Below are 8,190 nucleotides of genomic sequence, written 5' to 3'. Positions count from 1 at the left end.
GGCTGCATATGGGATGAATTTCCAGGTGGGGCAGTCTCTGGATGGCATTTTCTTCAGTCCCTGCTCCACTCTTTGTCCCTGAATTTACTCCCATGAGTATTTTGTTCCCCCTTCTAAGAAGAACTGAAGCATCCACATTTTAGTCTTCCTTCTTCTTGAGCTTCATATGGTCTGTGAATTGTTTCTTGGGTAGTCTGAACTTTTGGGCTAATATCTATTTATCAGTGAATGACTGGGTTACCTCACTCAGGATGATACGTTCTAGTTCCATCCATTTGCCTAAGAATTTCATGTAGTCTTTGTTTTGAATAGGTGAATAGTACTCCATTGTGTAAATGTATCACATTTTCTTGTCAAGCTCAAGTTCACGTGGATCAAATACCTCGCACATAAAACCAGATAGACTGAAACTAATACAAGGAAAAGTGGGGAAGGGCCTCAAACACATAGCCATAGGGGAAAATTTCCTGAACAGAACACCAATGTCTTAATCTTTTAAGATAAAGAGTGGACAAAAGTGGCCTTTAAGATAAAGAGTGGGGCTTGAGAGATGGCTCAGTGGTTAAGAGCACTGACTGCCCTTCCAGAGGTCCTGAGTTCAATTCCCAGCAACCACATGGTGGCTCACAATCATCTGTAATGAGATCTGATGCCTGCTTCTGGTGTGTCTGAAGACAGCTACAGTGTACTCATATATAATAAATAAATCCATTTTAAAAAAAGATAAAGAGTGGACAAATGTGGCCTCATAAAATTGCAAAGCTTCTGTAAAGCAAAGGACACTGTCAATGGGACAAAATGGCAACCAACAGATTGGGAAAAGATCTTTACTAATCCTAAATCTCTTAGAGGACTAATATCTAATTTATACAAAGAACTCAATAAATTACATTCCAGAGAACCAAATCACCCTATTAAAAATGGGGTACAGACTAAACAACGAATTATCAACTGAGGAATATGGAATGGCTTAGAAGCACCTAAAGAAATGTTCAACATCCTTAGTCATAAGGGAAATGCAAATCAAAACAACCCTGAGCTTCCATCCTTTAGTCAGGAGGGCGAACGTCAAAAACTCAGGTGACAGTAGATGCTGGCAAGAATGTGGAGAAATAGGAACACTCCTCAATTGTTGGTGGAATTGCACATTGGTACAACCTCTCTGGAAATCAGTCTGGTGGTTCCTCAGAAAATTGGACATATACCACTCCTATACCCACCTATACCACTATACCACTCCTGGACATACACCCAAAAGATACACCAACATATAACAAGGACACATGCTACACTATGTTCTATAATTTTGTTCAAGATATTTCCTGGCCCTTTAAGTTGGGAATCTTAGCTATTACATACTATTATCTTTAGGTTTGGTCTTCTCATTGTGTCCTGGATTTCCTGGGTGTTTTGGATTAGGAACTTTTTGTATTTTGCCCATTCTTTGGCTGTTGTGTCAATGTTTTCTATGGTATCTTCTGCCTAGGAGATTCTCTCTTTTATCTCTTGTATTTTGTTGGTCATTCTTGTGTCTTTGACTCCTATCTCCTTTTTTCTATCTCCAGGGTTGTATCCCTTTGTGATTTCTTTATTGTTTCTATTTCCATTTTTAGATCCTGGATGGTTTTATTCAATTCCTTACCTGTTTGGTTGTGTTTTCCTGTAACTCTTTAAGGGATTTTTGTATTTTCTCTTTAAAGGCTTCTACTTGTTTACCTGCATTCTCCTGTATTTCTTATTGGAGTTATTTATGTTCTTTGTAAAGTCCTCTAACATTATCATGAGATGTGATTTGAAATCTGAATCTTGCTTTTCTCTTGTGTTGGGGTATTCATAACTTGCTGTAATGGTAGAACTGCATTCTGATGATGCCAAGAAGTCTTTCTATTGCTTTGGTTCTTGTGTGTGCCTCTCAATATCTGGTTGTCTTTGATGTTAGTTGTTCTTGCTATCTCTGACTGGAGGTTGTCCCTCCTGTAGGCCTGTGAGACTGTGATCTTAGAATTGAGAACACTTCTGTGAAACAGCTCTCTCTGGGTGGTATTGGGGTATAGAGTACTTTGGGACAATCTTAGCTCTGCACACAGATGGAAACCACAAGGATCCTGTCCTGGGCTGTGCCATGGATTCTGTGCCGTTTGCTCCTGGCTGGTCCCTGTTTGGACACTGAGTGGAACAAAAGTGGCGCCTCACCTGTGGCCTTAGTGTGAGAGCACTCCTGGGAGACCAGCTTTCTTTGGGCAGATTTTAGGTCTGGAGGGCTGTGGTAAAGCTCTGGAGTGCCTTTAATTTTTCAATTGCTTGTAGTTTTCCAAGAAACCTACAAAGTAGTTATTTGTCACTTCAACTTAATAGATACTTGAAGGCTCAATATGCTTCTATAACTGGACTGTGGCCTAGCAGGGATTCAAACTCAGAGCCTGTGTTTCTTGTTTCAACAACCCACTGCACTATATACAGTTCAAGTGGCATTTGTGGAAAAGTAGAAGAACTATATAGGAGCATTTTAACTTTGTTTTGATGATTTATCAGGTGAGTCCAAGCATGGAGGGTTAAGAGTGATGAGAGATTTTTCTAATTGGTAGTAAGGAGTACTTAATGGTTAAATCAGAACCTCTCTTTTCTAGTGTATCACCCAGTGCATATTGCAACTGGCTATTTATGTGTCTAAGTTCTTCATTTAGAAAACCTGTATATATTTACTTCCCAGGAGCCATTCCCTCTACCCTGTATCCCTTGTACCCTTAATTGTTGTGTCTGTGGGTTGTTACTCCCATTCACATCATAGGAATGTCATAGGAAGAGTGGTGAGACTGAGGTTGCACATAGGTGAATGAAAAATCTTCAAATCGTCTGTCAACATGTGTACATTCCTAACACCCAACAGTGCAAAAGTCAACATTTTCTGTGATGAATAATGGAGTTGTTTTTTCCTCTTTAGCCAAGCTGAGATGACCAATGGAGTTGTTTTTCCACCCTTTGCTCTGTTTTCCATTGCTCTTTGAAGATCCTTGTTTAGGGTAACAGTGAGGTGCTGACAGCACACACTTTAAAGCAGGGTGGCAGCATAGAGAGATCTGATGGCACAATACACATTTATTTGGAAATGTTAGGAACTTCTCATTCTAGCTTTCCTCTTGATGGAATCTATTTGTATCTCTGGGTTTATCCCTGTAGACTTGGAGGGAGTGGTGAAAGATGAACGGGCAGTGAACAAGAGGAGAAAAACGTCATCCAGCTCTTAGAATAGCAACAGCAATAAATATGGTCATGCAGTTCTGCTGCTGAGGCTGGAAAGGCAGGCCGGATCGCATTTACGCACCCAACAGGCCTGCTTGGCTGAGACGGGTTTGTTGGAATCGTGCACAAAAGTTGATGTCTCTTAGGACACTTGTTTTCTGAGCTGTGACTCAGCAAAGAAAGGAGGGCTCAAAGCACAGAGCCCACCACAGAGCTAGAGGAGATTCCAGCACCCTTCTGGCCTCATGGGGACATTCTGAATTGACTTTTGGGACAGCTTGCTCAGGAGTCTTGAGAGCTGAGTCCACAGCTTCCCTACGCATTGGTCTGAGAACTTGATGTTATCCACAGCTGCCCCTGCCATCAAGGCACATACGTAATGAAGAAGGTAGAAATGAGGGCTCTTGTTGGTCATCAGTTATTTAAAGAAAGCCCATTGGATTTTAGCCACTGATTGAACAGAATCAGCATCTTTGCCCTGGAAGGTCCAGGAAGAACCTGTCCCTCTCCTTTGATAGCCCTTCATTTTCCTTTCTCAGCCAGCACCAGCTATTTCTGGGACCTAATTACCTCACCTTATGTACCTATTTTCATAGCCGTTCCTCTTTCACGTGCAGCTTGGCCATGTGTGGCTGTGGTTTTATCTTCTTTACCTTCTTTTGCCAATTGCAATTATCAAGACAAGGCATCTTTATAACCTGCACACAGTTCCTACTTAGAAAGCAGTTTTTAGGCTAAGCCAGGCAGCCAGGTATTACCATGTGCCTCCAAAACCAAAGCATCACAGGAATCTGACCTCTTCTCTTTTTCTGTTAAACATCTCTGCTCTGAAAGGAGAAAGCCAAGCTCCTTCTCTGTGTGATCTTTGTGGCTCATTGATGTCTCCAACCTCTCGCCACGGGGAAGTTCTGGAAGCAGGCTCATCCTGACCACATGGCACCTGTTTCTCTTATGAAGCCATATTAGGCATAGGCTCAACCCTGGACTGTGACGTGTCTCAGTTACATGTTGAGCATTTAGGTTCATCTATTCTCTATAGACTATAATATTGTTGTTGACTTGAAAAATATCATAGTTAAAAAATTTTTTAAAGTGCTTTGAATACAGACCCAGCATGAAATTCAGCACTGTATTTGGGTGTCATGGTTAACTTAGCTGTATGAGGTCTTACTAAGACTCACACAGTAAGTAGAACAGGTTTTTATAGCACTAGCTCCTGTGTTTATTCTGTCAGTATCCCTGGTGACATTAGGTGGCTAAGAAAAAAATCATGCCAGTGTGTTGAGGTTCATGCCAAAGGAACAGAGATGACCATTTGATGGCCAGAATTTTCTCACCCACAGTCTTCTCCTGTCCTATTTTTATATTTACAAAGCAAAAATCAAGCAATGCTAGAAAATTCTCTAAAGCTATGTTTCTGAATTTCTGAGTCCTTTTCTCATGTTCCTAGAGACAACGAAGACACAAGTTAAGCTCCCCACCTTCTAGTTAGCAAAAAAAAAAAAAAAAGAATACCAAAGATATTTGCAAAATAAATTCCAGTGTATTATTGAATATTCTAGATTTGAATCACGAGACCCTAAAAAAATCTTCCATTTCTGGAGAGATTCCCTTAAATATAAAAAGGGAAATGATAAAGTATGTAGGAAGAGTCTCCAAATCACTTACTGGTAAATAGTAAGACATAGGCATATTCCTGGCATTGTTTAGTTATGAGGACAGGATACTTAAAATATACACAAGCACATTTAAAATTCGTAGAAAGGCACTTTAGGAGACAACTAATTAAAAGCTACAATTTAAAACATAGGCATTAAAAATAAGTAAAACATAGGCATTAAATAACCTCTATGGAGTACACTTGTCCCAAGATTATATCTGACATATTCCAGAGACATTCACAGTTACAATCATATATGAATAGGCCTCTTAATATCAAAACAATAGCAGAGGAAAGATGGACGGATGATCTTACTAGTTTTTTGATAATAGTAGAACACACTGGACTCCGTGTTCCTTATGTCTCTTATCTTCATGTTATAAGTGACATTATAGAATATTAATACAACCATCGTGGGTGTTTATATAATAATCTACCAAACTAAGCATAAAATGAAAAAGGGAGCTCACGAGAAGCTATGAGTAGCATCTAGCGATTTTTATTATTTGTTGCCTTGTTATCTATTTGTTAGAATACTTCACAGTGATTCAGATTATTTCAAATGTGTTTTTGCAAAGTGTGAATAGTTGAGATTTATTTAGAAAATAACACTTTTTTTGTTGTTGTTTTGCTTTGTTTTGAGACAGGGTCTTGCTGTATTTGGCTTGGAGTTGTAGTGATTCTCCTGCCTCTGCTTCGTGGGGTAATAAATGTATGTTGCTATGTCCAGTTTACAATATATAAATAGAAAGTTCCAAAGTCTAGCTGAAGTGCACAGTAGAGTTCCTATTGCTAAAACATATTTACAAAAAGTACTAAAATTTTGTACTATCTTGTCATTAACACTTACTGAACTTTTATGCACTAAATTCTTTGCCTAAAAAACTGAATTCTATAAATATCACAATGAAGGTGTTATGTTACTTGGTATGCAGGAAAGAAAGTTAAGTTCATGATCACAAAGCTGAGTGGTGGCATCAGAATTTGAATTAAGTTATTACTGTACAGTCTAAATTCTCATCTTCCATGTGCTAACTAGTGTGGACGTGGTTGTGGAAAGTTCACAGTAAAATATATGCACTCATTCAATATTGACCACACCAATAGACACATCATTGTAAAGACAAATAGATACACACAAGTCAGACTGTTGGTGCCAGTATATAAATACAGACAGGACTCTAAAATTGCCTTATACACAGCCAGGGTGTTTAATGTATGTGCCAATAATGCTCTGGGTTCTGGTAAATGTGTATGGAATTTGGAGCTGTAAGCCTGGTATTTCCATTCTAGCTACCAATTACTAGAAGCAATGTTAACTCCTACCTCAGCAATGACTCTGTAACTAGAAGCAGGAGTGTGTTAGGATTATTCAAGTGAACTCTTTGTGTAAAGGCAGTTGGTGAAGGTTTGGGAGGAAACCAGACTTTGAGTGATGGTACATTATAATGGGCATCCAGTTACTTTTAGGAGCACAGTCTTTCTATCCCGCCCCTTTCCGTCCTTTTTTTTTTCCTGAATGCAAAAGTGTTGAACAAGAAAGTTAAATTGAGATAAAGTATCAGTAATATTTGCATATGAGACAGGAAATTATGACTGTTAACACTGGATAGACCTCCTACTGGTTAAGAGTGAAATTTCTAGACCAGACCTCTGAATGTGACACAGTTTTAAAACAAGTACTAATAGTGTGAGGTTGAGAGGTTTACCCAACTTTTCTGTACCTTGGTATTCTCATTGATTAAATAAGAGTATGTCTTTCTACCTCAAAGGATTTTTGCAAGTGTTAAATAAAATGCTCACACAAAGCCCATGACATCTTCCTTTGTATATATTAAACATAACAAAGTCCTTACAACCACATAGTGTAAACATTTCCTTATTTGATTTGCCTATGACTCATATCCACATGTTTGTTCTGAATATGTGCATCACTAGTTACTGTGGACATGCAGAAATGAGGATAAGGGATGTCTTAGGGTTTCTATTGCTCTGATAAAACACTATGACTGAAAGCAAGCTGGGGAGAGTTTAATTTTAGTGTACATGTCTGATCACAGATCACAGTCCACTTTGAAGGGAAGGCAGGTCAGTAACTAAGGCTGGAACCTGGAGGCAGGAGCTGTTGCAGAGGCCATGGAGGGATGCTGCTTACTGACTTGCTCCCATGGCTTAGCCTGCTTTCTCATACATTCCAGGACTACCTTCAGGTGTGGCATTGCTTGGGGTGAACTGTGTCCTCCAACAGTAATCAACAGAATACTCCATATTCTTGCCTATAGGCCAATCAGATGGAGGCATTTTCTCAATGAAGATTCATTCTTCTCAGATATGAGAAGGTTTAAATTGACAAAAAAAAATTTATGAGATAGTCAACCCTCTCCACTAGAAAAGAAAGTCAGAGTGAATTTTCTATTTTTTAAAAAAAGGTGGGAAAGGATTAGTGAATTGTTAACCTGAATAGTTATTCTTTGGGAGACTGAAAAAATAGATTATTATAAAGTATTATAAAGATGGTAATCTTGAAATGAGAGCCTCTTGGATTAATAAGCTTTGTGGAAAATGTAATTTTGTGCTCTGAACTCTTCAAAGCAGACAGTTTTGCAGCTGCAAAGCAGGATTCAGTGTTCCCCAGTCAGTCACTGTGACTTTTGTTCCATAGGCAACAGGATAACTGTGTATACTTTTCCTGGTGTCTTAGTTGAGGTTTCCTTTTCTGTAAAGAGACACCATGACCAAGGCGACTCTTATAAAGAACAACATTTAATTGGGGCTGGCTTACAGGTTCTGAGGTTTAGACTATTATCATCATAGCAGGAAGCATGGTAGTGTCCAGGCAGGCATGGCACTAGAGGAGATGAGAATTCTGCATCTTGTTCTGAAGGCAACCAGGAGAAAAGACTGTCTCCCAGATAGTTAGAATAGTCTCAAAGCCCACCCCTACAGTTCCACAGTGACACACTTCTTCCAACAAGGCCACAACTCCTAAAGAGTGTCACTCTCTGAGCTAAGTATATTCAAATCATCACACTAAGGTGGTAGTCTTTGCACCTAGAGTCTGAGAACTCTAACTGGTGATGTGTACGATGGGGCTTTTCCTGTTTGTTTTGGAATTATTTCAAATTATTCAGTGTTTTCTTATGATGAGTGTGAAATCAGTCTTTTGATTTTCACATGTTGTTCTGCCCTAAAAGTTTTACTGATGAGACAGGAATGAGAGTTGCTGACAAAAGATACATTTAGTAGGCAGCTTTCAAATTTGATGTTTTTCAGAGAAACCTAGATGCTTG

This window comes from Rattus norvegicus, chromosome 5, assembly GCF_036323735.1.
Source record: "Rattus norvegicus strain BN/NHsdMcwi chromosome 5, GRCr8, whole genome shotgun sequence".
Taxonomy (NCBI): Eukaryota; Metazoa; Chordata; class Mammalia; order Rodentia; family Muridae; genus Rattus; species Rattus norvegicus.
This window is presented reverse-complemented; position numbering follows the sequence as displayed.